Here is a 15,528-nt window from a genome sequence, read left to right as displayed (position 1 = left end):
TTTTGTTTTCATTTTCATTCATTTCTATGCAAATTTTGATTTCTTTTTTGATTTCTTCTGTGATTTGTTGGTTATTCAGCAGTGTGTTGTTCAGCCTCCATATGTTGGAATTTTTAATATTTTTTCTCCTGTAGTTGAGATCTAATCTTACTGCATTGTGGTCAGAAAAGATGCTTGGAATGATTTCAATTTTTTTGAATTTACCAAGGCTAGATTTATGGCCCAGGATGTGATCTATCCTGGAGAAGGTTCCATGTGCGCTTGAGAAAAAGGTGAAATTCATTGTTTTTTGATGAAATGTCCTCTAGATATCAATTAGGTCTAACTGGTCTATTGTATCGTTTAAAGTTTGTGTTTCTTTGTTAATTTTCTGTTTAGTTGATCTATCCATAGGTGTGAGTGGGGTATTAAAGTCTCCCACTATTATTGTGTTATTGTTCATTTCTCCTTTCATACTTGTTAGCATTTGTCTTACATATTGTGGCGCTCCCGTGTTGGGTGCATATATATTTATAATTGTTATATCTTCTTCTTGGATTGATCCTTTGATCATTATGTAGTGACCATCTTTGTCTCTTTTCACAGCCTTTGTTTTAAAGTCTATTTTATCTGATATAAGTATTGCTACTCCTGCTTTCTTTTGGTCCCTATTTGCATGGAAAATCTTTTTCCAGCCCTTCACTTTCAGTCTGTATGTGTCCCCTGTTTTGAGGTGGGTCTCCTGTAGACAACATATGTAGGGGTCTTGTTTTTGTATCCATTCAGCCAGTCTTTGTCTTTTGGTTGGGGCATTCAACCCATTTACGTTTAAGGTAATTACTGATAAGTATGATCCCATTGCCATTTACTTTATTGTTTTGGGTTCGAGTTTATACACAGTTTTTGTGTCTCCTGTCTAGAGAATATCCTTTAGTATTTGTTGGAGAGCTGGTTTGGTGGTGCTGAATTCTCTCAGCTTTTGCTTGTCTGAGAAGCTTTTGATTTCTCCTTCATATTTGAATGAGATCCTTGCTGGGTACAGTAATCTGGGCTGTAGGTTATTTTCTTTCATCACTTTAAGTATGTCTTGCCATTCCCTCCTGGCTTGAAGAGTTTCTATTGAAAGATCAGCTGTTATCCTTATGGGAATTCCCTTGTGTGTTATTTGTTGTTTTTCCCTTGCTGCTTTTAATATTTGTTCTTTGTATTTGATCTTTGTTAGTTTGATTAGTATGTGTCTTGGGGTGTTTCGCCTTGGGTTTATCCTGTTTGGGACTCTCTGGGTTTCTTGGACTTGGGTGATTATTTCCTTCGCCATTGTAGGGAAGTTTTCAACTATTATCTCTTCAAGTATTTCCTCATGGTCTTTCTTTTTGTCTTCTTCTTCTGGGACCCCTATGATTCGAATGTTGTAGCATTTAATATTGTCCTGGAGGTCTCTGAGATTGTCCTCATTTCTTTTAATTCGTTTTTCTTTTATCCTCTCTGATTATTTATTTCTACCATTCTATCTTCTATTTCACTAATGCTATCTTCTGCCTCTGTTATTCTACTATTTGTTGCCTCCAGAGTGTTTTTAATTTCATTTATTGCATTATTCATTATATATTGACTCTCTTTTATTTCTTCTAGGTCCTTGTTAAACATTTCTTGCATCTTCTCAATCTTTGTCTCCAGGCTATTTATCTGTAATTCCATTTTGATTTCAAGAGTTTGGATCAATTTCACTATCATTATTCAGAATTCTTTATCAGGTAGATTCCCTATGTCTTCCGCTTTTGTTTGGTTTGGTGGGCATTTATCCTGTTCCTTTATCTGCTGGGTATTCCTCTGTCTTTTCATCTTGTTTAAATTGCTGAGTTTGGGGTGTCCTTTCTGTATTCTGGCAGTTTGTGGAGTTCTCTTTATTGTGGCATTTCCTCGCTGTGTGTGGGTTTGTACAGGTGGCTTGTCAAGGTTTCTTGGTTAGGGAAGCTTGTGTCGGTGTTCTGGTGGGTGGAGCTGTATTTCTTCTCTCTGGAGTGCAATTAAATGTCCAGTAATGAGTTATGGTATGTCTATGGTTTTGGGGTGACTTTTGGCTGCTTGTATCTTGGAGCTCAGGGCTGTGTTCCTTGTTGCTGGAGAATTTGCTTGGTATGCCTTGCCCTGAAACTTGTTGGCCCTTGTGTGGTGCTTGGTTTCAGTGCAGGTATGGAGGCATTTGATGAGCTCCTGTCAATTAATGTTCCTTGGAGTCAGGAGCTCCCTGGAGTCAGGGTTTGGACTTAAGCCTCCTGCTTCCAGTTATCGGTCTTATTTTTACAGTAGTTTCAAAGCTTCTCCTTCTATACAACACCACTGATAAAACATCTACATTAAAGATGAAAAGTTTCTCTACTGTGAGGGTCACCCAGAGAGGTTTACAGCGTTATATGGAGAAGAGAAGAGGGAGGAGGGAGTTAGAGGTGACCCGAATGAGATGAGGTGGAATCAGTAGAGGAGAGAGTGGGCTATTCAGTAATCTCTTCCTTATGTGCACTCCACAACTGGACCGCTCAGAGTTGTTCACAGAGTTATACAGAGAAGAGAAGAAGGAGGAAGGTGACAGAGGTGGCCAGGAGGATAAATGGGGGGAATGAAAAGGAGGGAGACAGATCCAGCCAGTAATCAGTTCCCTAAGTGTTCTCCACTGTCTGGAACATACAGAAATTCACAGAGTTGGGTAGAGTAGAGAGGCGTTAGGGAGGAGACACAGGCAACCTGGTGGAGAAAAAGGAGAGTCCAAAGGGAGAGAGAGCAGTTAAGCCAGTAATCTTGCTCCCTAGTGAAAAATGGGTACTGAAGATTGGGTTCTTAAATGTACAAAATTGGTAACAAATACATAAAAGCAAAAATTAAAAATCTAGAGTAGAGTTTGGAATTTCAAAAATACGATGTTAAAGAAAAGAAGAAGGAAAAGAAAGAGAAAAAATGAACAAACAAAAACAAACAACGTTGTGAAAATTATAAAGAAAATATAGGTACAAAATTGATAACTAGTATCAAAAAGCAAAAGTTAAAAATCTAGAGTAGAGTTTGGAATTTCAAAAATACAATGTTAAAAAAAGAAGAAGGAAAAGCAAGAGAGAGGAAAAAAAAAAAAGCAAGAACAAACAAAGTCACATAAATTATTAAAAAAAAAAATACAGGTACAAAATTGATAACAAATACCAAAAAGCATAAATTAAAAATCTAGAGTAGATTTTGGAATTTCAGATATACAATGTTATTTAAAAGAAGAAGAGAAAGAAACAGAGAAAAAGAAAAAGAAAAAAGAAAAAAGGGTCACAGAAATTATAAAAAAAATAATAATAACTTTAGGTACAAAATTGATAACAAATACCAAAAAGCTAAAATTAAAAATCTAGAGTAGAGTTTGGAATTTCAAAAATACAATGTTAAAGAAAAGAAGGAAAAAAAAAAAGGTCAAAATTTATAAAAAATATATATATGAAGTTTGCTTAAAAAAAATAGGGTCTTCTTTTTTTTTTTTTTTGCAAAGTAATCGATTATAAAAGTGGAAATTAAAGGAATAATAGAGGACTTAAAAATTTTTTTAACTAAAAAAATAATAATAAAAAAAAGAAAGAAAGAATGATCATACAAATAGTAAAAATATATCTACGACTTTCTCCAGTTTTGTTGTGAGTATTGTGGGTTCAGTTCATTTTTGGCTAGTTCCTTGGTCCGACTTATATTTCTCAAGATCTATAGGCCCCTTCCTATGTAGTTGGTAGTAACCTCAGGGTTTTAATCTATTGCCTGTAGCTTCCAAGGCGGTTCCCTCTGTTATAGCTTCTTACGTTTGATGGTCTCTTCAGTGTCTGGTTACCGCCCTGACACAAAGGGGACACTGGAGGACACTTTTTTTTTTTTTTTTTTTTAGGCTCACTTGTTCAGTCGCGCTGAGGGGAGGTAGGGAGGGATGCTGCAAACAAATAACACTGGCGTGTGCTCGCAGTGCCTCAACCACACTGGGTCTGCCCCCCGTTCACGGCGCGTGTAGCCTCTCTGCCCACACTGCTCAGGGTCTAGGTTGCTCCGCCGGGAACCATTCGTGGCCAGCCCTGGGCTGCCTGCACTTCCCAGGTCCAAGCCGCTCAGGTTCAGGCACTCGGGTAGTCCTCAGAGGTGCAGACTCTCGGTTGGGCCTGCGTTTTGTGCCCTTCCCAGATCCAAGCAGCTCAGGTGACGAGGTGTTTGGCGCACGCGATTGCTGCGACTTATCGCCTCCCTGCCACTAGGTTATCTAGGTGTGCACCGGCACACCTTCTCAGGCAGATGTTGACCGTCCAGACCCTCAAGAAGTTTTAGTTAGCAAAGAAGCCTGCTTACAGTTTTATAGATAATGTCTCTCTGGGGCTGTGATTGTCCCCTTCCAGCTCTGGCTGCCTATCACCGGAGGCGGATGGTCTGCTGCTGGCTATCTCTGTTCAGTCCTTTGTTCCGTGCGCAGGCCTGGCGATGTCTTAGGTTAGGGCTGGCTTTTCGCGTGGTAGATATCCCACAGTCTGGTTTGCTAGCCCAAATTATTTCGCTCAGATAGCGCTTGGGGTATTCAGGCCAGATTCTTGCGATGCAGCCCGAGCCTCACCTCCCTGCCCAGCCCCCGCTTGCTAATGGCGGATGCAGGCGTCTGCGCTGCTTCTCCGCTGGGGGAGTTACCGTAGGGCTCGCAATGTGCGGGTTTTAATTGTTTATTTATTTTTCCTCCCTGTTATGTTGCCCTCTGTGCTTCCAAGGCTCGGCACAGATTCCGCAATGAGAAGGTTTCCTGGTGTTTGGAAACTTCTCTTTTTAAGACTCCCTTCCCGGGATGGAACACTATCCCTCCCTCTTTTGTCCCTTTTTTTGTCTTTTATATTTTTTCCTACCTCCTTTTGAAGAGTTGGGTTGCTTTTCTGGGTGCCTGATGTCCTCTGCCGGCATTCAGAAGTTGTTTTGTGGAATTTACTCGGCATTTAAATGTTCTTTTGATGAATTTGTGGGGGAGAAAGTGTTCTCCCCGTCCTACTCCTCCGCCATCTTAGCTCCTCCTCCTCATACACTTAATTTTAAAAAAATCATTTGAGTACTGATTCATTGTATCACTTTCAGGCACTAAGATACACCAATTGAAGAATGAAAAAATAAAAAAATTATTTTTATCTTCCTAAAGATTTTATGGGACATAAAACATGATCTCATCGGTCTTTTTTTTGCTAGTATGAAGTTTATTAATGTACCTGGAAGATTAGGTTTGTTATTGCCTAGAAATTGCATTTAGCATTTTCCTCACATATATCTCACAACATCCCTCAAAGGTAGGTATAATTTTAAATTTTTTATTAATTAGGCAATAAGTTTAAATAAATTAAAATTTTCATCCAAGGTAATCTGCTATACAACAGATCTGGAATTTATAAAGCCTGACCTTATCTTTTCAAAGCTTTCCTTATATAACATTCCTCATTGGTTTCTCCACATTTTCTATTTTGCTATCTTCTCACATGGGCTCAAATTGTTTATTTAAAGCTCAAAGAAGATCTGAATGAAAGAAACTTGTTTACTTTTAATAAACTCAGTGTTTCCTAAATCTATTTGACCTTTCATCCTTTGATATCTCCTCACATAATTTACAGCACTTAAAGGTATCTTTCTATACCAAGTTTCTCACAATAGGATGCTGAAACATTCCACCCCAAAATTCAAAAATTCCCCTTCTCCAGCATTTTCTGGAGCACCACCTCATCCTTATTGTTTGCACTAAGCAATGGAAACAATCTTTAAAAAATGAAATTGTTGCATTAAAACCAATTTGTTGCATTTTTCCTACATGATATTTTATTTGTTCAAATAGCTTAATTATATGTAAGAAAATAAAAAGCTGAACTATTACCAAATGAACATGAAAATGAAATAATGCAAATAAAATTGAATACATTTTTTATGTTGATTCTCCCTCCCCCTCCCCTTTTTTTTGTTGTTGTGGAATCCAAGTGCATTTCATCTGTGACAATGACGTTAACAGCTGCTACATGATGAGTAGATGAATACGGTAACAGCCTCCTCACTAACAAATGTACTAAGTGATTCCCTGGAAGGATGTACAATAGTATATGCTATTTAGAAGTAAGTGTCAGATATATCTCCCTCTTGACATTCTTTTGTGTTTTGCCTGGCATTCTCTCTTTTATCTATGAGTGACCCATTATCACTTTAAATCTGAAAATCAGAATTAGAAAAGTACAAAAGACTTACTCTTTCTCCCTCATTATAAAGTAGAGATATTCTAAGTTCCTTCCTGATCATAAATCAAAGAATGGAGGAAATTACACATCTGTGTGAGAAATATCAAATATGAAATTTTATCTTTTAGATTATACCTTAATATAATTATATCTGATGGCAACAAATAGTTACATGTGCAGATTGACCTGTTCTGCCTTTGTACCTGGAAGTCGATTATGTAACAAAAACATGCCAAATATTGTCCCATTATTAAAATAAATTTGCAAGATAAGAGGATGACAACCATCATCCATCAAGTCATCCTGTACTAAGAAAACTAGGGGCAGTTAATGTCTCACCAACTAGTACAAGGAATGCATATCTACCTATTAAAGTTCATTGCTTAGTGTAGGCTAAAAGAGTTTGAGATTCAGTTATATTCTTAGGCAGCAATAAGGACTATAATTTATTGTAGAAATTAGCTGAGATTATTGATGATAGATTAATTAGAATAGCTTAAATAGATTAGTTGGGGTTGAAATTTCAATCTCAACTTTGGTGGTCACTTCAGATGGTCAGAAGGAGTGAAAACACATATATTACTCCAGTACCTGCTGACGATCTCCACTGGCTACACTGTGTCCAAAATACAGGGAGCAGCTGAAAGACATTGTAACATAGTTTGCCATGGAATGCCCAGTTTTATATCTTTCCCTATTTACTTTCTGAAAGAACAGTCATTTAGGTCACTTGATACCATGCTACTTTTGTTTTGTACAACCCTGTAATTTGCAACATTAATTTAGGACTTTATAAACACCTGAAAGACTTTGCTTTCATAGGCTCTACTTTTATGTTTGTTCAGTTTGCAATGAAAGGTAAATAGTGCATTATGTTAATTAAACTCAACAAAACTCCATTTGAGTTACTATACAAAAGCTTTTGCTATCTTTGTCCTAAGAGGATACCTGATGAAAGCATCCGTTTTTACACACTGTAGAAAAAAATCTGTAATTAAAGATGATATGGCTTAATTATGTTGATATGGCCACTGAGAGAATAAGAAAGAAAATTATAATATTTCTTTCCTGTGGAAAAAAAATATGTTTCTCATGTAACAGAAACTTATGTAAAGCTAAATCCAAAGTATTCACAAATAGATATCTGGGGTGACTTCAATTTACAATTAAATATCAGATGGTGGTGTTTTGTTAGAGCTACTCAGCAAGGAACTATATTTTAATAGTTAGAAATATTCCCTTAACTAAGTCACATATTAGAAAATAAAAGGATGGTTAGTACAAGGGAAATTCTACATCCTTATTAATTTTCATGACAGAGTCAAAAATGTTTGAAGACAATAAATTGTTCCTCTCAGTTTTGGTCCTTTAGTTCCCTCTATGCACTTTCCAAGTTCTCTTCTGAAGAAACTGACTGTTGCTATGGCTTTATAGACTATGAAGCTTGTTATGATTTATTCACTTTTAATGTTCTGACAGTTTAATAACTAGGTGGCATTTCTTCTTGGTTATATAATGTTGAACAATAACTACCGTTGAACATTTGCATTTGAGACAGTGTATTAAAAGAAAAGATATGCCTTAGGGCAATTTGTAATAATGTCAGAGTCAAAGGCAGAAATCAGAGAGTAAGAATTGATCTGACACCTTTTCATTTCAGGTGGAAAAATAAATATATTCATGTTACTTCAGTGATAAGGTAGATCCAATTTAGGATCAAATCATATAGCATGTATAATGTAGATTTTTAGTAATTGCTGTGCTTGTGGTACCAACGTGGAGACATGCTTTGAGAAAGGGTAACAAAGGTCCCTAGAGACAGTCATATTTTTGGAAAGAAAACACTTTAATTTGTTGTGAGATTTGTTCTTTTTGTTGTACATGTATATGTTGTGTATGTAGTTATTTCTTAGACTTTTCCCAGTTTTGTGAAACCTTAGTGAACTCACTAGAAATAACGATATTTTACCAAACTGGTAATTTTTATTTTGATTTGCAGAAAATAATATAAAGTTTTTTCTATCTCCTTCTCTTTAATAAAGCATTTATAGGAAAATTTTGGCAGAGAGACTTGGTGGTTATAAATAAAAAAAGAATTCTGTAAGATGGAAGGCCTTACGTAAAATGTATGAAAATTTTGCTAATTGTTGGTGGATAGTCCATTCTGCATTACTATCAGGGTTTTACTTTTGCCCTAGAGTTGCTGAGTCAGCACAATTATTTAGCATGAACTGTGTAGTCTAAAATAAGAACCATAGACAAGTGTTTCCCCATCAACAGATCCAATGAGTACATTAAATGCTTTTTATCCCCTACTAAATATTTAAGATAATTTTATTGTAAATTATTATTGTAAAATATGTAAATGTTTTCATATAGCATTTTCCTCACATGCTGCCTATAAGATAGTCTTCTCTGTTCTGGGAAAGTATAACTTTGTGATTTCCCATGGTTAATTTAATCAAACAGTCTCTTCAGTTCACTTCAGTTTAGTCATTCAGTTGCTCAGTCATGTCCGAATCTGTCCAACCCCATGAACCACAGCACGCCAGGCCTCCCTGTCTATCACCAACCCCCAGAGTCTACCCAAACCCATGTCCATTGAGTCGGTGATGCCATCCAACCATCTCAACCTCTATCATCCCCTTATCCTTCTGCCCTCAATCTTTCCCAGCATCAGGGTCTTTTCCAATGAATCACTTCTTCGCATCAGGTGGCCACAGTGTTGGAGTTTAAACTTCAACATCAGTCCTTCCAATGAACACCCAGGACTGATCTCCTTTAGGATGGACTGGTGGGATCTCCTTGCAGTCCTAGGGACTCTCAAGAGTCTTCTCCAACACCACACTACAAAAGCATCAGTTCTTCAGCACTCAGCTTTCTTTATAGTCCAACTGTCACATCCATACATAACTACTGGAAAAACCATAGCTTTGACTAGACAGACCTTTGTTGGCACAGTAATGTCTCTGCTTTTTAATATGCTGTCTAGCTCGGTCATCACTTTTCATCCAAGGAGTAAGCGTCTTTTAATTTCATGGCCGCAATCACCATCTGCAGTGATTTTTGGAGCCCCAAAACAAAGTCAGCCACTGTTTCCACTGTTTCCCCATCTATTTGTCATGAAGTGATGGGACCAGATGCCATAATCTTAGTTTTCTGAATGTTGAGCTTTAAGCCAACTTTGTCACTCTCCTCTTTCACTTTCATCAAGAGGCTCTTTAGTTCCTCTTCACTTTCTGCCATAAAGATGGTGTCATCTGCATATCTGAGGTTATTCATATTTCTCCCGGCAATCTTGTTTCCAGCTTGTGCTTCTTCCAGCCCAGCGTTTCTCATGATGTACTCTGCATATAAGTTAAATAAGCAGGGTGACAATATACAGCCTTAACGTACTTATTTTCCTATTTGGAACAAGTCTGTTGTTCCATGTCCAGTTCTAACTGTTGCTTCCTGACATGCATACATATTTCGAGGCAGGTCAGGTGGTCTGGTATTCCCCCCTTTCAGAGTTTTCCAGTTTATTGTGGTCCACACAGTCAAGGCTTTGGCATAGTTAATAAAGCAGAAATAGATGTTTTTATGGAATTCTCCTGCTTTTCTGATGATCGAGCACATGTTGGGAATTCGATCTCTGGTTCCTCCGCCTTTTTTAAAACCAGCTTGAACATCTGGAAGTTCATGGTTCACATATTGCTGAAGCCTGGCCTGGAGAATTTTGAGCATTACTTTACTAGTGTGTGAGATGAGTGCAACTGTGTGGTAGTTTGAGCATTCTTTGTCATTGCTTCTCTTTGAGATTGGAATGAAAACTGACCTTTTCCAGTTCTGTGGCCACTGCTGAGTTTTCCAAATATGCTGGCATATAGTGCAGCACTTTCACAGCATTATCTTTTAGGACTTGAAATAGCTCAACTAGAATTCTGTCACCTCTACTAGCTTTGTTCATAGTGATGCTTCCTAAGGTCCACTTGATTTCACATTCCAGGATGTCTGGCTCTAGGTCAGTGATCACACCATCTTGATTATCTGGGTCGTGAATATCTTTTTTATACAGTTCCTCTATGTATTCTTGCCACCTCATCTTAATATCTTCTGCTTATGTTAGGTCCATACCATTTCTATCCTTTATTGAGCCCATCTTTGCATGAAATGTTCCCTTGGTATCTCTAATTTTCTTGAAGAAATCTCTAGTCTTTCCCATTCTGTTGTTTCCCTCTATTTCTTTGCATTGATCACTGAAGAAGGCTTTCTTATCTCTCCTTGCTCTTCTTTGGAACTCTGCATTCAGATGCTTATATCTTTCCTTTTCTCCTTTGCTTTTTGCTTCGCTTCTTTCCTCAGCTGTTGGTAAGGCCTCCTCAGACAGCCATTTTGCCTTTTTGCATTTCTTTTTCTTGGGGATGGTCTTGATCCCTGTCCCCTGTAGTCATGAACCTCCATCCATAGTTCATCAGGTACTCTATCTATCAGATCTAGTCCCTTAAATCTACTTCTCATTTCCACTGTATAATCGTAAGGGATTTGATTTAGGTCATACCTGAATAGTCTAGTGGTTTTCCCCACTTTCTTCAATGTAAGTCTGAATTTGGCAATAAGGTGTTCCTGATCTGAGCCACAGTAAGTTCCTGGTCTTGTTTTTGCTGACTGTTTAGAGCTTCTCCATCTTTGGCTGCAAAGAATATAATCAATCTGATTTCGGTGTTGGCCTTCTGCTGATACCAACACCAATTGGTAAGAATAAAAACTAGAACCATAACAAATCCTAACTTTAATGTTTAATGTCTTTTATGTAATGCATTAGGATTTTCAAATGACATGTTACTTTAAAACCGCCAGACTCTTGCATTTAACTTTCTCTTTTTTAGGTAATTTCATTGAAAAAGCATTGTGTGCAAAAGAATATCCCTAATAAGCTACCTTTTATGTAAGAAAGGAAAAGATGTGCAAAAATGTTGAATAAATAATAATATTGAATATGCTGTAAAATACACTGAGAAAAAAATAACTGCGAGTTATGCACTCTATTTTGGAAGTGTTTTTCACAGTTTTAGGATACCAATTCTCACACTGCTTTAACTTGGGCTGCAAAAATCAGTAAATATATTGTAGACAATAAAACTCAGCTTGCTATTGTCAGAGAAAGGAATTGCAAATAAAGGGTGAATGCCCTGAGAGAACTCTATGGTGATGGAGATACCAGTATGAATGAATGCTCCTGCTGCTGCTAAGTCAGTTCAGTTGTGCTGACTCTATGCGGCCCCATAGATGGCAGCCCACCGGGCTCCACCATCCCTGGGATTCTCCAGGCAAGAACACTGGAGTGGGTTGCCATTTCCTTCTCCAATGCCTGAAAGTGAAAAGTGAAAATGAAGTCGCTCCGTCGTTTCGGAGTCTTAGCAACCTCATGGACTGCAGCCTACCAGGCTCTTCTGCCCATGGGATTTTCCAGGCAAGAGTACTGGAGTGGCTTGCCATTGCCTTCTCCGGATGAATGAATGGAGTTTGAGCAATATATAGACTGCAATTAAAACATATATGGATACACATGTGTGTGTCTACATATATTTCATATATTTCCTAGCTCTGTACGTTGAAAAGGCTTAGGTGCAATGGACACCCAGTAGAATAAGCATACCTTTTCTTGGTATATGTTTTCTCCAATATAAGAAATCAGGGATTCTTAGGGAAATAATTGATTCACAGTTATTATTGTCTTAGACAAATTATTCTAATATGCCTATGGGAACTAAAAGGACCATATAACACAAGGCTTCTGCAAATGAGAACAATTTAGATATCAAGAAATTATAAACTTAAGTAAGAGAACCTATATTTATATTGACAATAAATAGATGAATAAAATAGAGAGTAAAGGAAAAGAATACATATGTATATACATCTACATGTATATGTAAACACACATACATATACACAGGCATTTTTACAGGAATATATAATGTGCATGTGTATATATGTATGTATATATACATACATATTTATCTGGTATATATCTGGTATTACCTGCCAGCAGGGAAGAACTAATCTAATCTACATAATCTTTACACATGAACACATACCATCTTATTAATTTGAAAATTAATTTATAGTCCAAACATTTGTTGAAATACACACCATGGGAACTGTAATTGAGATATAAAAAAATAGTTTTAGAGGCGGTCCTAAGATGGCGGAAGAATAGGATGGGGAGATCACTTTCTCCCCCACAAATTCATCAAAAGAACATTTAAACACTGAGTAAAATCCACAAAACATCTTCTGAAAGCCGGCAGAGGACATCAGGCACCCAGAAAAGCAGCCCATTGTCTTCAAAAGGAGGTAGGAAAAATATAAAAGACAAAAAAAGAGACAAAAGAGGTGGGGATGGAGCTCTGTCCCGGGAAGGGAGTCTTAAAAAGAGAGAAGTTTTCAAACACCAGGAAACACTCTCACTGCCGAGTCTGTGCCGAGCCTTGGAAGCACAAAGGGCAACATAATACGGAGGAAAAATAAATAAATAATTAAAACCCACAGATTACGAGCCCAATGGTAACTCCCCCAGTGGAGAAGCAGCACAGACGCCTGCGCCCGCCACTAGCAAGCGGGGGCTGGGCAGGGAGGTGCGGGCTGCATTGCTTAGAGTAAGAATCGGGCCTGAATGCCCCCGAGGGTAATCAGAGTGAACTAATTTGGGCTAGCAAACCAGACTGTGGGATAGCTACCACGCAAAAAGCCCTAAGACACCACCAGGGCCGCTCACAGAACAAAGGGCGGAACAGAACTAGCCGGCTGCAGACCTTCCCCCTCCGGTGACAGGAGACAGGCAGCCAGAGCCGGAAGGGGGCAATCACAGCCCCAGAGAGACATTATCTACCAAACTTCAAGCAGGCTTCTTTGCTTACTAAGACTTCTTGGGGTTCTGGACAGTCATCCACTGAGAAGGTGCACCGGTTGTACACCCAGAAAACCGAATGGCAGCGACGGGAGAGGCGATAAGTCGCAGTGACCGTGCTCGCCAAACACCTCATCACCTGAGCTGCTCGGAGCTGGGAAGGGCACAAAACGCAGGCCCAATGGAGTCTGAGCCTCTGAGGATTACCTGAGTGCCTGAACCTGAGTGGCTTAGACCTGGGAGGTGCATGCAGCCCAGGGGCGGCCTTGGATGGTTCCAGGCAGAGCAACCTAGAGCCTGAGCTGTGTGGGCAGGGAGGGTGCACGCGCCGTGAGTGGGTGCAAGCCCAGTGTGGCTGAGACACTACAAGCACACACCAGTGTTATTTGTTTGCAGCATCCCTCCCTCCCCACAGCACAACTGAACAAGTGAGCCTAAAAAAGTATCCACCACCACCCTCCTTGTGTCAGGACAGAAATCAGACACTGAAGAGACCAGCAAACAGAAGCTAAACCCAAGGGAACTGCCTTGGAAGTGACAGGTGCAATAGACTAAAACCCTGTAGTTAGTACCAACTACATAGGAAGGGGCCTATAGATCTGAGAAATATAAGCCAGACCAAGAAACTTTCCGAAAATGAACTGACCCCACACTGCCCACAACAACACCAGAGAAAGTCCTAGATATATTTTTACTATTTTTATGATCATTCTTTTCTTTTTTCTTCTTCTTCTTTTTGTCTTTTTCTTTTCTTTTTAACTTTTTTTTAAGTCCTCTATTACTCCTTTAATTTTCATTTTTATAACTTACTATTACTTTTCAAAAAAGACTATTTTTAAAGCAAACTTCATATATATATATATTTTTTAATAACTTTTGTGACTTTTATTTTTTTTCTTCTTCTTTTCTTTAATATGGTATTTTTGAAAATACAACCTCTACTCTAGAATTTTAATCTTTGCTTTTTGGTATTTGTTATCAATTTGGTACCTTTAAGAACCCAATCTTCAGTACCTATTTTTACTTGGGAGCGAGATTACTGGTTTGACTGCTCTCTCCCCCTTTGGACTCTCCTTTCTCTCCACTAGGTCGCCTCTGTCTCCTCTCTCCCCCTTCTCTTCTCTACCCAACTTTCTGAATCTCTGTGTATTCCAGATTGTGGAGGACACTTAGGGAACTGATTACTGGCTGGATCTGTCTCTCTCCTTTTCATTCCCCGCTTTTATCCTCCTGACCACCTCTGTCTCCTTCCTCCCTCTTCTCTTCTCGGTATAACTCCATGAACATCTCTGAGTGGTCCAAACTGTGGAGCACACATAATGAAGTGATTACTTGCTAGTTTGCTCTCTTCTCTTTTGATTCCACCTCATCTCATTAGGGTCACCTCTAACTCCCTCCTCCCTCTTCTCTTCTCTGTGTAAACCTGTGAACCTCTCTGGGTGTCCCTCACTGTGGAGAAACTTTTCATCTTTAACCTAGATGTTTTATCAACGGTGCTGTATAGAAGAAGTCTTGAGGCTACTGTAAAAATAAGACTGAAAACCAGAAGCAGGAGGCTCAAGTCCAAATCCTGAGAACATCATAGAACACCTGACTCCAGGGAACATTAAGCGATAGGAGTTCATCAAACGCCTTCATACCTACACTGAAACCAAGCACCACCCAAGGGCCAACAAGTTCCAGAGCAAGACATACCATGCAAATTCTCCAGTAACACAGGAACACAGCCCTGAGATTCAATATACAGGCAGCCCAAAGTTACTCCAAATCCATTGACATCTCATAACTTGTTACTAGACACTTAATTGCACTCCAGAGAGAAGAAATATAACTCCACCCACCAGAACACTGACACAAGCTTCCCTAACCAAGAAACCTTGACAAGCTACCGATACAACCCCACCCACAGTGAGGAAACTCCATAATAAAGAGAACTCCACAAACTGCCAGAATACAGAAAGGACACCCCAAACTCAGCAATATAAACAAGATGAAGAGACAGAGGAATACCCAGCAGGTAAAGGAACAGGATAAATGCCCACCAAACCAAACAAAAGAGGAAGAGATAGGGAATCTACCTGATAAAGAATTCCGAATAATGATAGTGAAATTGATCCAAAATCTTGAAATCAAAATGGAATCATTAATAAATAGCCTGGAGGCAAGGATTGAGAAAATGCAAGAAAGGTTTAACAAGGACCTAGAAGAAATAAAAAAAGAGTCAATATATAATGAATAATGCAATAAATGAAATCAAAAACACTCTGGAGGCAACAAATAGTAGAATAATGGAGGCAAAAGATAGGATTAGTGAAACAGAAGATAGAATGGTAGAAATAAATGAATCAGAGAGGAAAAAATAAAAACGAATTAAAAGAAATGAGGACAATCTCAGAGACCTCCAGG

Source organism: Bos indicus x Bos taurus, chromosome 17 (assembly GCF_003369695.1).
Source record: "Bos indicus x Bos taurus breed Angus x Brahman F1 hybrid chromosome 17, Bos_hybrid_MaternalHap_v2.0, whole genome shotgun sequence".
Taxonomy (NCBI): domain Eukaryota; kingdom Metazoa; phylum Chordata; class Mammalia; order Artiodactyla; family Bovidae; genus Bos; species Bos indicus x Bos taurus.
Note: the sequence above shows the minus strand (reverse complement) of the source record.